Source organism: Juglans microcarpa x Juglans regia, chromosome 5S (assembly GCF_004785595.1).
Source record: "Juglans microcarpa x Juglans regia isolate MS1-56 chromosome 5S, Jm3101_v1.0, whole genome shotgun sequence".
NCBI classification, from domain to species: Eukaryota; Viridiplantae; Streptophyta; class Magnoliopsida; order Fagales; family Juglandaceae; genus Juglans; species Juglans microcarpa x Juglans regia.
In genome coordinates, this window is record NC_054603.1 from 28,344,523 (window position 1) to 28,358,587 (window position 14,065).

Sequence of the window (14,065 nt, forward strand, 5' to 3'; positions counted from 1 at the left end):
ATAAATTTGAGTCCAATCAAAAGGAATATATCTTTGCAGGAACCAATAGCAGGAATCAAGGGGTCTTTATCAGGGGTCTTCAGCATTTTTTGTTGGCTTGTACCAACATCAATTATTTCATTATTTCTGGATGGGGGACCAATCACTGGATAGCCTTGGGGTTTCTAGATCATGTCCATATATGTTATCATAAGGATCAGTATTATCAATATGTCCAAATATATTATCTTGAGTTTGTCCCTTTAATTTGACCGTTCATATATTTTATTTTATTTTTTAATATATTTTTTACTTAATAATTAAGGAAGTGACTATTAGTGTAATGATATTTCTTTAAGAAAAAAGTTTAAACATGTTTAGAAAATGTTTGAAATAAAAAGCCAAAAAAAGAAAAGAAAAGTGCAATTTGCACAGGGTACATCAAGTTGGCAAACTTGGATGACATAGTAGAAGTACCCATTAATGTGGGAGAACAAATGATGGGAAATATATATGGTTTACACCTTTAAATTAATATGGTTTTCATGATCATATGCGTGTTCAAGATCTAATGATCTATCAAAGCTCTTAAAAGTATTATGTTTAAAATTCGTACTATTTGTTTAGGTTTGACCGGAACAAACTGGACATGATGATGATCATGTGCCTGATCAATCTTAATCCAGATTGAAAAATGACCAAACTTTATAGTTTAGAATGCCTGTGAATCAACCATAAGTTTTGGTAGATTAGAGTGCATGATATAATTACAAAAGAACCACAATATCTGCAAATTAATTATATATTGAATTGATTGTTTTATTTTAGAATGCAAAATTTTAACATTCTCCTGAAATAAATATTAAAGTTATATATAAATAAAAAAAAATTATCCATTATTCCTACACCACATATTGTAACAACTTCCGACAATTATTGCATTGCCACAATTACGGTAGAGGCAGGCAAAATGTACGACTGATTAATTTGACAACAAATGATGAAAACCGAATGATGAAGAAGTTGCTGGACCTAAAGGAAACAAATAGCACGTATACTCATTAATTATCACATGACTAACATCTTGATCTTTATAAGAAAACTCTCGTCCATATTATACATGGCTGTCGATCGATCAATATATAAAGAAATTAGTCAGTTAGATACAATGATTGCGCGTTGATCAATTTATTCATAGCGACGGATGATCAACGATCTTCACACCGCCTAGCCTGCATAGTTTGAACCCTAATTTCACATAAAATTGTTGTTTACACAGTACTGGCAGTACTCAACGGTAATTTCATATAAAATTGTAGTTGTTTACATAGGGTCATGCATGCATGTTGAATAACTGAAATTTTGTTAGGGGCTCACTACTTTTAAACCTATTGATGTCTAAAAAATCGCACAACAGGCCAAAAGAGCAGAAAGAGTCATTCATAGCCTGCTATGATAATTCGAGTCTCAATTGGTGTTGTTTCGAGCTCCCGACAGTGATTTGGTGCGGTTGTATAGTGTCGGTATGTACATCCATAATAGTGAATATGAAGTAAATGCAGGGAAAACAAATGAAGAAAGAGACATACTGATTTATGTGGTTCGGCATGATGCCTACGTCCACGAGCATTTAGGGAGTGGAGATCCATTATAACTTGAGTATTTTACAGTCTGTCATAGCATCTCATTTCTCACTATACAATAGAAGTCAGTGATCTATTTGATGAAGGAGATATTCATGCTGGAGCTCTCGTCATGAGGTTGAATAAGATGGAAAAGAAGAAGTCCCCTATGAGTTGTCTGACCATTTTCTTTTATTTGATCCCTCTTTCCGCTAGCCCCTCGGTAGTGGTGAGAAACGACCACTTTTTTCCTTGCATGTCTGACATTCTCTCATCTTTCCACATTTTCATTTCCATCTCTTCTTTACTTTCCTCATGACATATTTCCTTCCTTTGTCCTGACACCCTCATTTCCCTTGTCCCCTCTTTGTCTTCTCTTCCTCTCCCTTTCTTTATCTTCTAGTGATGACTCTTTGGTGGGTTGGGCCTGGTCTACCTAGGCCAACAAAGACCTTGATAATCTTTAAGATAAAATATGCAACAGAGGTTGCCCGTAAAAATCTGTAAGAAGATAAATTTCGAGAGTTGGTCCCTGGTTGTCCATTTTACTTTCATTAAGTAATAAAGAATTCTGAGCTCGAAATTAGGTAAGAGATGTACTCGACTGCATAAGATGCGAGAGCGGAGCTCGGACATGGCATGAGATGTACCATGTAAGATGCTAGCGCGGAGCTCGGACGTGGCGGGAGACATACTCGACCATGTAAGATGCCAGCACAGAGCTCAGATGTAGCGGGAGATGTACTTGACCACGAATGATGCAAGCGCAGAGCTCGGATATGGCGGGACTTGTACTTGACCACGTATGATGCAAGCACGGAGCTTGGATGTGGCGAGAGTTATACTTGATCACGTAAGGTGTGAGTGCAAAGTTCAAATGTGGTGGGAGATGTACTCAACCACCTATGATGCGAGTGCGGAGCTCAAATGTGGCAGGAGGTATACTCAACTGCGTATGATGCGTAGTCGAGTAGTTCGTCTTGATGAATGTCTATCGTTAATGAAAAGTCTATATCCATCTGATGTTTTTGTTTTCGATTTTGTTGCCGTATTTTTCCCTTTCAATGTGAGCTACTATTAATGTTTTCAGTTTGCTATTAGTGTCGAAGTTTGTATGTTGTAACCCACGCAAAGTGGTCAGAGGGCCGTTGACCCATTGGGTCCACCTTAGGTAGTTGATGAGCCCGTCGAATCATTCCTAAAGGTAACCCGCGCAAGGTGGTTGCGGAGTTCAGAGGCTTGTTGACTCCGAAGACTCGTTCCCAGAGGTAACCCTCTAGTAATAGTTATGGCACGAGTGTAGCACTCGACACGAGTTTAGGGACTCATCTAGGCAAGTCTTGGGACTAGTGCCCAGCGTAAACTTCACAGTGAGTATAGAGACTCGACTTGGCAGTATGAAAGTCTGCAAGTCAAGGAACTTGTGTCCAACTGGTCTTGTGGGCGAGCCCTAGGGCTCTAGTCTGACCAATGCATTGCCGCGAGGTGGCTCGAAGGTCGACAAGTCAAGAGACTTGTGTCCGACTGGTTGTGTGGACGAGTCCTGGGGCTATAGCCCGACCAATGCATCGTGGCAAGTCTAGAGACTCGACTTGGTGGCACGAAGGTCTGTAAGTGGAGGGACTTATGTCCGACTAGTCATTTGGGCTAGCCCTAGAGCTCTAGCCCGACCAATGCATCATGGTGAGTCAAGGGACCCGGCTTGGCTGGCGCAAGGGTCAGCAAGTCAAGGGATTTGTGTCCAACCATTGTGTTATGACGAGTCAAGGAACTCAGCTTTGCTGAAGGAGACACTTGTCTATGCCAAAAAGGGTCAATTTGGTTAGTGTAAACAACCCAAATCACAAAGTGAAGTGGCAAACCTGACTTGCTCTGCCAGAGTGTTGCGAAGGTTGGAGGCGTGTCGATTGAGGCCTGTGGGTTGCCATGTTTTGGCGGTGACAAAGGTTCGATCTGTCTGTTTGCACATCAATGTCAAGCAATTTGTTCCGATTGAGCCATATTGGGACATCCGAGCAGTGCCCGAGTGGGATCTTGTTGCTAGTGTCCAATGTTCCTCGCCACCGAAAGCAACTTTGTTAGTAGAAATAAAATTGACACAAATTTCGAGAGAGATAAACCATAGACTTTTGGTTGCCGTAGTCGATTTTGCTTGATTGAAATCGAGCAAGCAGACTTGGGAGAATAGGTTGGTGAAGCACGTTGGGCGAGCAAGTTGGTGGAGCGTGTTAGGCGAGCATAGGTCAGTGGAGCACGTTACATGGGCCATGCAACGTGTTGGGAAAGGCTGCTTATGGGCAAAGTTAGCTGTTATCTTCGTTGTGGTGGAGGACATGGTACGTTGCATGGGATAGGCAACGTGTGGACGGGGAACTCCCTGTCAATGATGGAATATACTGGCCAGTGATGGACCGTATGGTCCGAGACAATGGCCATGTTCAGGCCACACTCTGGCCGAGGAAGAGCGATGACAGAGAAAGTTTTGTGGCTAAGCACGGGTTTGCCGAGCAATGGGTAATAAAGTTGCATGGGCCATGCAACATGCCTAGGAGGACGCTCGAACTGGATTAGGTCCCTCCTTATGGCTGAGTAACTCCAAGAAGCTCTAGACGTGTAGGTGATGGCTGAGCAAAATGGTTAGAATGCATGTGACCAGGATGTTACTTGGCCAAGGAAGATGTTTGAGAGAAGGGGCTTAGGAAGTGTAGTTGCTTGAGCATTCTTTTGGCAGGCTATTACCTACTCGTGTGGATGGGACACTTGAGGCAGATGGCACCTCTTGCCTGGTGAATCAGCATGTTCTAACACGTGTTGTTTGGTGTGTGAGTTGGTCAGGCAACCAGTGGCCGAGATGCTCATGGCTAAGAGGAGTGGTGGCTCAACTGCATGTATGTGGCCGAGCAGTTGAGTCCGTGATGGGTTGGCCAAGTTGTTCCTATCTGTGCTATTCATGGTCGGGCAACCTATGGCCGAGGAAGTTTCCCGCTGCATAACCCATGGCCAAGGAAAGTGAGTGATCTACCTGGTACATACCCGACTGTGTGCATGGCAGGACTATGGCTGAGATACACATGGCCTGCGAAAAGTGAGCAAGAAGCAGATCATGGTTTCTCGCCATTGTGTGGTTGGTGAGACTGACTGGAAAGCTTAGTTTCTCACCACTGCATGGTCGAGGAGAATGACTGGGCAGCTTGGTTTCTCACCACTGCGTGGCCGAGGAACTTCTATGGTCGGGCAAGGGAGTACCCTCCACGTTGCCCTAGGAGCTATCCCTGACCATGTTATCGTTGGGGAAAGGTTTATGCTCACTTGTATGTGGTGTCCAAGAGACCTAGCTGAGCACTCCACCGGCAACAGAGATTATCGACAGTCCTAGTGGAGGGTGGCGTTGCCCACCAGCTTATGGTGGCTGTGGGGGAGGTCCCTATTGGGTGTGTGTTGCATGCATCTGTTGCTTACCGTGCGTCTAGCTTGGGGTCATCTCATGCTCGCCATGGTGGTTAGGGACCACCTCAGGGGTAGCAGAAGGTGCCGATAGTCTGAGTGGTGACCGCCAGCGAGGACACAGAGCTCATGGTAGTGCCATGAGCTTGTCGTTCATGGCCAAAATCCATCGTCAGTTGGTCAGGGTGGTCGGGAACCCAACCTAGCTAAAACACATAGCTCATGGAAGTGTCGTGAGCTTGCTGTGCACATTTCATGCACTACGTCTGCGGCCAACGTGTTAGACCCCCACGTCGAGTTGCCTCTAAAGGTGACGCACATGCCTTAGTCATGGTGGGGTCATATACCTTGGTTAGCCCACAAGCATGCATTGGCTGGTGGGGTGACACGCACGGGGTGCCCAGCATGCATATATGCCTTGGCCTGTGCGATGGCACACACAGGGCGCCCAGCATGTGGGCCAGTGAGGTTAATGAGTGCCTGCCCATGCGCGCAATCATGCACCCAGCGCCCATGTGCCTGGTATTGCATGCAGCAGGGCGTTGCGTGAGCATGCGTGTTCCAGTGCGCAGGCCCATGGCACGTTGATGGGCCGCGTGGCTCTACGCACGCCCATGTGCTGCAAGGCCATGCGCAGCACGGCCTACCCACCCAGTGTGCGCGCACCCGTGCTCGCACAGCCCCTGCCGCATTCTAGCGAGGTTAGTGGCATGCCCCCAAGCATGCCATCCAGCACACGGCTCCAGCCCATGTCTTGCAAGCTAAGCAAATGGCATGCCCACCAGGCATGCCATCCAGCATATGGCTCTAGCCCATACCTTGCAGCCTCAAAGCCTAGACCACCAGCCTAGGCCATGCAGCACACAACCATGGCTCACCATCAGTAAGCCATGCCGCACTACCTAGCCATGGACCAGCCCGAAGACCACCATGCACCAACCTAGCCCACCATGGGCCATGCATGCCACGGCCAGACTTGGTCCATGACCATTATCATGTTATTTATTTTATTTATTTATTTTCAAGGGACCTATTGGGAGTTTCCAAATTGTATTGCTTATATATAGGACTCCATTCACTTGTCTTAGAATCTTTTGGCAAATTTCTTAGAGGAAAGACTATTGTTTGAGATATCATAAACGGTGCATTTGCACTTGAGCTTTTTGGGTGAAATTCATGAATCCCAAAGAGAGGATTACACATGGCAATTCATTGAATAGGTGTAATTCATTTATCTTGTTTTCTTGCAACTTGGTGCAATCCGTGAATCCAAGTTGTATTTATCAATATATGAGGTTTATTCAATTCTTTTTCAATTCGTGAATTAAGTGTTGAATTTTCATTATTGTTATTTGTTCATTCAAGTTCTTAAGTTTCATGCTTTTGTTCTTGAGTGTTCTTCATTGTGTTCTTGGTGTTCATCTTAATTTTTGCTCTTCCAATCCATTTAACCCTAAAAGTCGACTAACCATAGTGTTAGTCAACTTTTCATAATTCATTTACTCCATCTTGTTGCCCTAGCCGAAACACACTTCCATTTGAATTCAAATCCAATTTTTGGCAATTACTTGCCTTAATTGGATTTGCCCTAGCCGCCCACTCCCCTTTCCATATTGGAGTTCATATAATTTAGGAACCCTAGTTGACCATATCCTCTCCCATAGCCGGCCATATCCCTTCCATATTCCTTCCATAGCTGGCCATATCTCTCAACCAATCAATCAAGCTACACTTGTGGCCGTCCAACCCTAGCCGCCCAACACCAAACCCTAATTCCATCTTCCATGTTCCAAACCCTAAACCTAAACCCTAAGTGGCGCCAACCCTAATTTCCACCATTGTCGTGCGCCTCCTTCATCCATTGTATCCCAGACACTTCATCATCTTTCTCATCATTCCACACACCAATTCAAGCCTAAACACATAACCTCACCTTACCAAAGTTGTCAACGTTATGACCCTTTTTCTAGAACCAAGCAAGAGAAGAATGGGCATTCGGTCATCTCAAGGAGATCCTAGGCGTGGAGATCATAGTGTTTAGAGACTTGACCGAGGTCCCTAACACAACGGTCGCCATCAGTTGGGAACCACCTGGGGGGGCAGACACCACCAGTGAGCCACTTGGTGGTCTCTGGCGGCGTTGAGCTTTGTGTTTTTTACCTCGTGCGAAGTTGCGCACGTGATTCTCCCAACAGAGATTTTTCCACCAAGGGTGGTCCATCTGGAACAGAAGCTGCAAGTGGGTCAGGTGGTTCCCACCTATAGGTCCGGCACGCTCACGGCTGGCTACTGTAAACCTCTCATTTGTGCACTCGCACTTGCATGCCATGCACAATCGGGATGTGCATGCCATGCACAGTGTTCGCCCTCTTGTGCATGTTCTTGGGCACTGTACATAAATTACAGTGTCAAGGATTTAGGCATTGTGCGCTTGCTCACCCATGAGGATGTGACTATATACATCTGTATATGTGCTCGCCCACTTGTGCAAGTACTGAGCATTTTAAGTGCATGGAAGGTGGACTTTGTGTGGCAGTGTGCATTAGGTGCAATGTTTGCCCGCCAGTGCATGTGCATGTGTCCCATGCATGTACTACACCCCATGGGTCGAGAAGATGAGTGGCCCGATCACTTGAGCTGCAAGTGCCATGTGCAGGCAGTTAAGTGTACAAGATTATCAACTACATAGGCGATGAAGAGTTTACTCGATCGATTTTCATGATGGTGTCGTTAATAAAAATAAGAGCAGGAATGTTAGGAGTACTTATTTGAAGAAAGCTTCATTTGCTCCTTTGGAAATTATTTAGCACGCTGGAAAATCGTCCTTCTCCCACCTCCGATGTAGAAAGTGAATCAGATCCCAAAGACGACGCCAACTGTTGATGCTTAGAAAATCGCACAATTGGCCGGAAGGGGAGAAAGTCATTCTCGGCCCACTATGACAATGCCGGCCTCGATCGGTATTTTTTGGAGCCCTCGGCAGTAGTCTAGTACGGCTGTACGGTGTCGATGCGTACATCTATAATAGTGAATATGACGTAAATGCAAGGAAAATAAATAGAGAATGAGATACACATATTTACGTGGTTTGACATGATGCCTATGTCCACAGGCATTTGAGGAGGGGAGATCTACTATAACTTGAGTACTTTACAGTCTCTCGTAGCCTCTCATTTCTCATTGTACAATGGAAGCTAGGGATCTATTTGCTGGAGGATATATTCACACTGGAGCTCTTGTCGTTAGGTCGAACAAGCTGGAGAAGAAGAAGTCCCCTGGGAGTAGTCTGGCCATTTTCTTTTATCTGACCTCTCATTCTGCGTGCCCATCGGTAGTGGTGAGAAACAACCACTTTTTCCCTTGCATGTCTAACAACCTCCACCTTTTTCTTTTTGTCTCTTCCTTACTTTCTTCCTAACACCTTCCCTTCCCTTGTCTTGACATCATCATTTTCCTTGTCCCCTCATTTTCTTCCCTTACTCTCTCTTCCTCTGTCTTTTAGTGATAACCCTTTGATGGACTGAGCCTACTCTACCTGGGCCAAAGTAATTTACCCTCTTCAAATCTGATGAAAAATATTGAAAAATAAATTTCAAATTTTTTTGTGATTTTCCATTGTTTTTGGACTAGAAGTTATGTTTTCTAAATACTTCAAAAATAAAAATACCAAAATCCATTTTATTCTTGTTTCTTCCTTTTATATTTTAGAAGTATTGTTACAATTATAAAAGGATTTCATAAAATTAAATTTATAAATTGAAATAGTTTAATATAATACAATTTAATCTATCACTTTAAGTTACGTTAATTTATAAATTTAATTTTATAAGAAAATTTTGTAGTTAAAGTATTTGTTTTAATTTCTAGCTATAAGTGAGAAAGTACAGGACGCCTTTACTCTAGATGATCGAGCCGGCCTGACCATGCATGCATGCATGGTTTTGACAGTTTTGTTCATTACCATTGGATGTAAGTGACCGTGCTTGATTTATATATATGTTGTCACATATCGTGTCTCATCATCATATCTGCATATACTGGTTTTTTAATAAAATGCAGTTTCTGATCAATTTTTAGATTGTGAAAGGCATAGAGTAGATCTACGGATGGAGCTATATATTATACGTACGTAATCTGAAGCGCTACGTTTTTATTTGAAGTACTTTCGGCTTGCATGCGGCCATACTAAATTAAACACATGCATGCATGCTGCAGCAAGCAGCGTAGCAAAGCTAGAGTACTGCATGATCACCATCCATGCATGCATCCAGCTTGACTCTGATCTTATCATGTGGAGGAGTAGTACGTGCGTAATTATCACCTTAAATGGCAACTACTCCTTTAAAAATAGTATTTCTTTTCTTCGAGTAATACTATATATTATAAAAAATATTATTTATATTTTAAAAAAATTTATAAAAAATTTACTTCCTCACATGTGAGTTATTGATATGTTGAAAATTATAAAATTTAAAATTCAAAATTTAAATTTAAAAATAAAACTAATAAAATAAATCTTGTAAATAAAAATATAAATAAAATTTATAAATATGTAACGTACGTTACTCATATATGATTGTCTATTTATCTTCCTACAGATTATCCTCCTCGATCTTAGATACAGGTGAATCATGCATGACTCTTTTATAATATCTCTAGCCGGCCACTTACATTCTCGAGGAAATTAACATTAAATACACAGAAAAACATGTGCAAGTCTGCATGATGATTCGCCCACCACTTTTGTTTTCTCCTTTTTCGTAGTGCCTTGAAGCAGAATTTTGACCTAATTATATAATTAGTTGATATCGCCGAATGAAGAAATTAAATTATCTTTATTGCCATATTATATGCGTACGTAGATGCGCAGAAAGAAAAATTTAAGTTGTTTTTCAAAAGAGAGACTATGTACAGTACCGTAGTACGTACTCTCTCTTTTTTCTTTTCTTTTTGATCAATATACTCTCGATCAGTAGAGAAGTGCTAAATTCGGCTAAATTTGATACGTTAGGTCGTCTTTTTTCAGTTAAAAGAGCTTTACAAACAATTTTTGAGCTTATTTTTGTGAGATATATACATAGTAGTAATCGTACTGAGGATATATAAGATATATGGTGCATGTTTCGTGTACGTTCAATGAATCGGCTAAGACAGTCGATCGGGATGGACATTAATTATAATGGCCTTAGCCTTAATTAGGATGGGCACTGGTCATAATCCATAGTCCCCAAGTGTTCCATAATTTTGAGGAGCAATACATGGTGTCCATTCAATGACCAAATGGGAACTGTCCCAAGAAAATAATGATATGGGACAGTACCGCGTTATGTGGGGAAATTGCATAGTCAGACACCAATTAATTAGTAATTCTGATATTCAAAGAAAAATCCTTTTGGGGACTACGTCATTCAAGTTATCCCATCGCTTATAAAGAGTTGCTATGGCTGGTCGTGAGGAAAGGGTAGAAAGATAATCATAAGAAATTTACGAAACCTTATCAAGAAAATCAATAAACCTCTTGAAGCAAAATAATAATAATAATAATAATAATAATAAAAGTAGCCCCATCACTACTCATGTGCTAGCTAGCTGTTGCCATCATAAGTTAGAGTTTGAACAGAAAACAAACGTTGCGAACCGTTTAGAAACGTTCGAACAGGCAACTCACTCTTTCCATCTCAAACATGTTCGAACGGCTTATTCAATTATAAAAATTAATATAATTTACGTTTGATCATCAATTTGTTTGTTCGAATGTTTCCTCATGTCTATTTGGTCGAACGGACTGGTATCGATCAACCAACCATGAAGTACCCGTTCAAATATACATATTGTTCAAACGGTTTTTTGGTCGTTCAAAAGACTTCCTGAAATGAAATTCAATTGCCCATGAATAAAAATTTTGTTCGAACATGATCGAACGGTCCAACAAAATTTCGTCCAGTGATATTGAGACGACCTTGAGATGCGTTATTTTAGTCCCAAATATATTTTGGGACTAAAATCCAGTCTTTCGGGACCTTATTTGTTGTAGTGGTTGTTGCTATCACTGTAATTTTTTTTTTAATAAAAAAAACTATTTTAATATAATCTCTTTGACCTTGAATATTAATGTTCTCTATTAACCCTTCTGCAAACCGATATGCAAAGCTCTGGACTTCCTTGGTCTAGCCCCTACGCAGCTCCACCCTAATGCGTAAAGGATTTTGGTTTGCTGCTGCATGGAGGATTTTGGTTTGATGTAGGGCGCTAGAAGAGGTCGACCCAGACCATCCATATCTCACTGCTTGGGAGTTCTTCTTGGCCACATCCTAAAGCACAAGGGGAATACCTGCAACTTCCATTTACACCCTGGGTAGGATCCATTTAGAGTCACAACACCAATGGGTCAAATATTTGAATCGGCAAGGTATGGGAGTTCCCTGCCGGACAGACTGTACGGAAGGATTATCTTGTGCAGGCCATATGTGGGCCCAAGAAAGGCTTTTGCTACACTTCAACGCGGCTCTCTTGAACTCCGCTCCTAAAGAGTCCACGATTTGCATCTCTCCACCCAAAGTTGACATTGAGGTAGTTTCCTCCCCGGAGGTTGGAGACTGAGGTCAGGACGGCGTCAATTCAAACAAGCGAAGATTCAGTCGTTGGCATGAGTTTGAGGCTGAGGAGCAGTTGATGGAGATTATTGAGGTCTCGCCCACCCTGCCTGAGGTTGAGTCTGTAGTGTTAAGCTCGGATGGGAGTAAACCTCCCGCCAGTGAAGATATGCGGTGGGTGCCGGAGCAAATCTCATCCACCAGCCCAAAGGGAGGTGGTGCTCAAAAGGAGCCGGCGTTTAAAGAGGCAATGGATGTGGTGTTAGATGAGTCCAAGTCGGAACCTAGATGCGGTGCTAAGATCTGCTCTGATATGAACTCGTGGGAATGGAATCCCTTGAACCCACAATCAATTTGAAAACTCACCCAAGAAAGTCAAAATCAAGTCAAAGGAAGGAGAACCTAGACCCGTTGAGAACTCATTTCAAGAACCTAGATTATATTAAAATCTAGACCTGTTGAAAAACCTGTCTCAAGAACCTAGATTACAAGGAGAAATGCCACAAAGATTATGATTTACCTTTGATAAGTTCAAAAGTTCAATCAAGAACAAGAGGAATAAACTCAACTCACAATGAATAAATTCATCAAATTTCATAAACTTCTTAAAATGAGGCTACAAAAAGTATTTAAATCAAAACCTAATTAAATCCCTAACCAAAATAAAGTCATTTCTTCTAAAAATACCCATAGATGAATAGTACTGCTACTATAGTAACTCACTACAGTACCTCTTTAAACCCTAATTTCTAAAAATAACTTTCCAAATAAGTCGTTGGCCAAAATACAAGGCCTTACCAAAAACTCTATTTCCTAAGAAATAAGACATATGTGGGCCAAGCACCCTCAAGCCACATTATTCTAGACTAATTCCTATAACAAATAAAATAAGCCCCTTTAATTAAATAAACAAATCCAATGCCTTCAATCACATTAAAATAATAATAGGCCCTAATTTATGTTGCACTCTTCCATAGCTTGTATCACGTGGATGATCACTGGATCTCATTCTCTCAAGTCTATCTTGAATATTCGACTTTTGCTAGACTCATCTCAAGTGGATTGCACCAATCCTTGCATTGCCTCATTCAACTTCTTGGCTCTTGACCTTGTGATTGGCCCATCTGGAACTTGCAAAAAATCTTTAAGACTAGGTCCATCTTGATGCCCATCATGCTCCCTTCTCAAAGAACAGGCAAGTCTTGTCCTGGATTCCCTTCCACTTCCCAATCAATCTGGATCGGGGAAGGCGTGAAAGGAATCCATCCGAGAGATGGCCGGGTCGCTTAGAGACTTATTCTCCAGGGTATATCCTATCACACTGGCTTCACTTTCTTTTCCTTAAGTTCACTTTTAAGTGTTTTGACCTCGTTTTTCTTTCGTGACAGGCGGCGGAGAAACTGGCTACTTTCATTGTAGACGGTTGGGAAACTCTGGAGGAAGAGAACTGGGCACTCCATTCCTTGGCCAGTTTAACCTTATGACATGCCAAGCAGGAGAGGGAAGAGAAGAAGAAGTTGGAGGAAGCCCTCTTCAAGGCCGAAATCAACCGCCGCCTGAGGTGAAAGAGGATGGCCTAGCTTCATTGGCAGAAGGCAGCACTCAAAGCTGATCTCGCAAAATCACGGGAGGAGGCCGGGCAGCACAGGCTTAAGGCTACGCTTCAAGGGCAGGCAAAGGAGACCTTTCAGGAGTCGCTAGACATCCAGGCGGCGGAGTTGAAGAAGTTGCAATAGGAGAACTCGCAATTGAGGAAGCAATGTGACTCTAACACCCAATCATATAATTGGCTTAATTGGGAGTACAAGTCCCTCTCCGAGTCCTTGAAGAAGAAAAATGAGTCTCTCAAGTCAAAGTTGTAGTAGGTTAAGGACTTAGAGGTCAAGGTCGCTTTGGCCCATGCCATTGAACTAGATGAGAAGACCCAGATGAACGAGGCTGTAGCCAAACTGGCCGAGCTAGAGCACCGGCTAGCCGCCAACAATGTCATTTTCAATGAGTTGCATAGTGACTTGGCGCAAGTGAATGAAGTGTTCCCTCGCCTGGATGCCCAATTGAGTCAAGCACCGTTCATTCGAGACCAGGCCTAGTCATACAGTTACATAGAGGGCTTGAAGAGGATGCGAGATCGTGTGCGAGAGAATCCATAGGGTGATTTAAGATCTCTTAAGCTGGCAACCTTACCCCTAGACCCGCTAGCGCTAGAGTATGGCACCTCAATAGGCCCGGATTTGATGCTTGACACCTTCCCAGATGACCCTACCAGCTGATTTTGTACCCCTTATTGTACCATAGATATATTTCCTATATACTTTGTATTTGTTTGCGCTCTTTGCACCATGTATGTTAATAATAGCTCCTCCTTGTTTCATATTCTTTACTTTGTTGATGTGTAAAACAATTCGGATTAACCGTCACCAATAACCT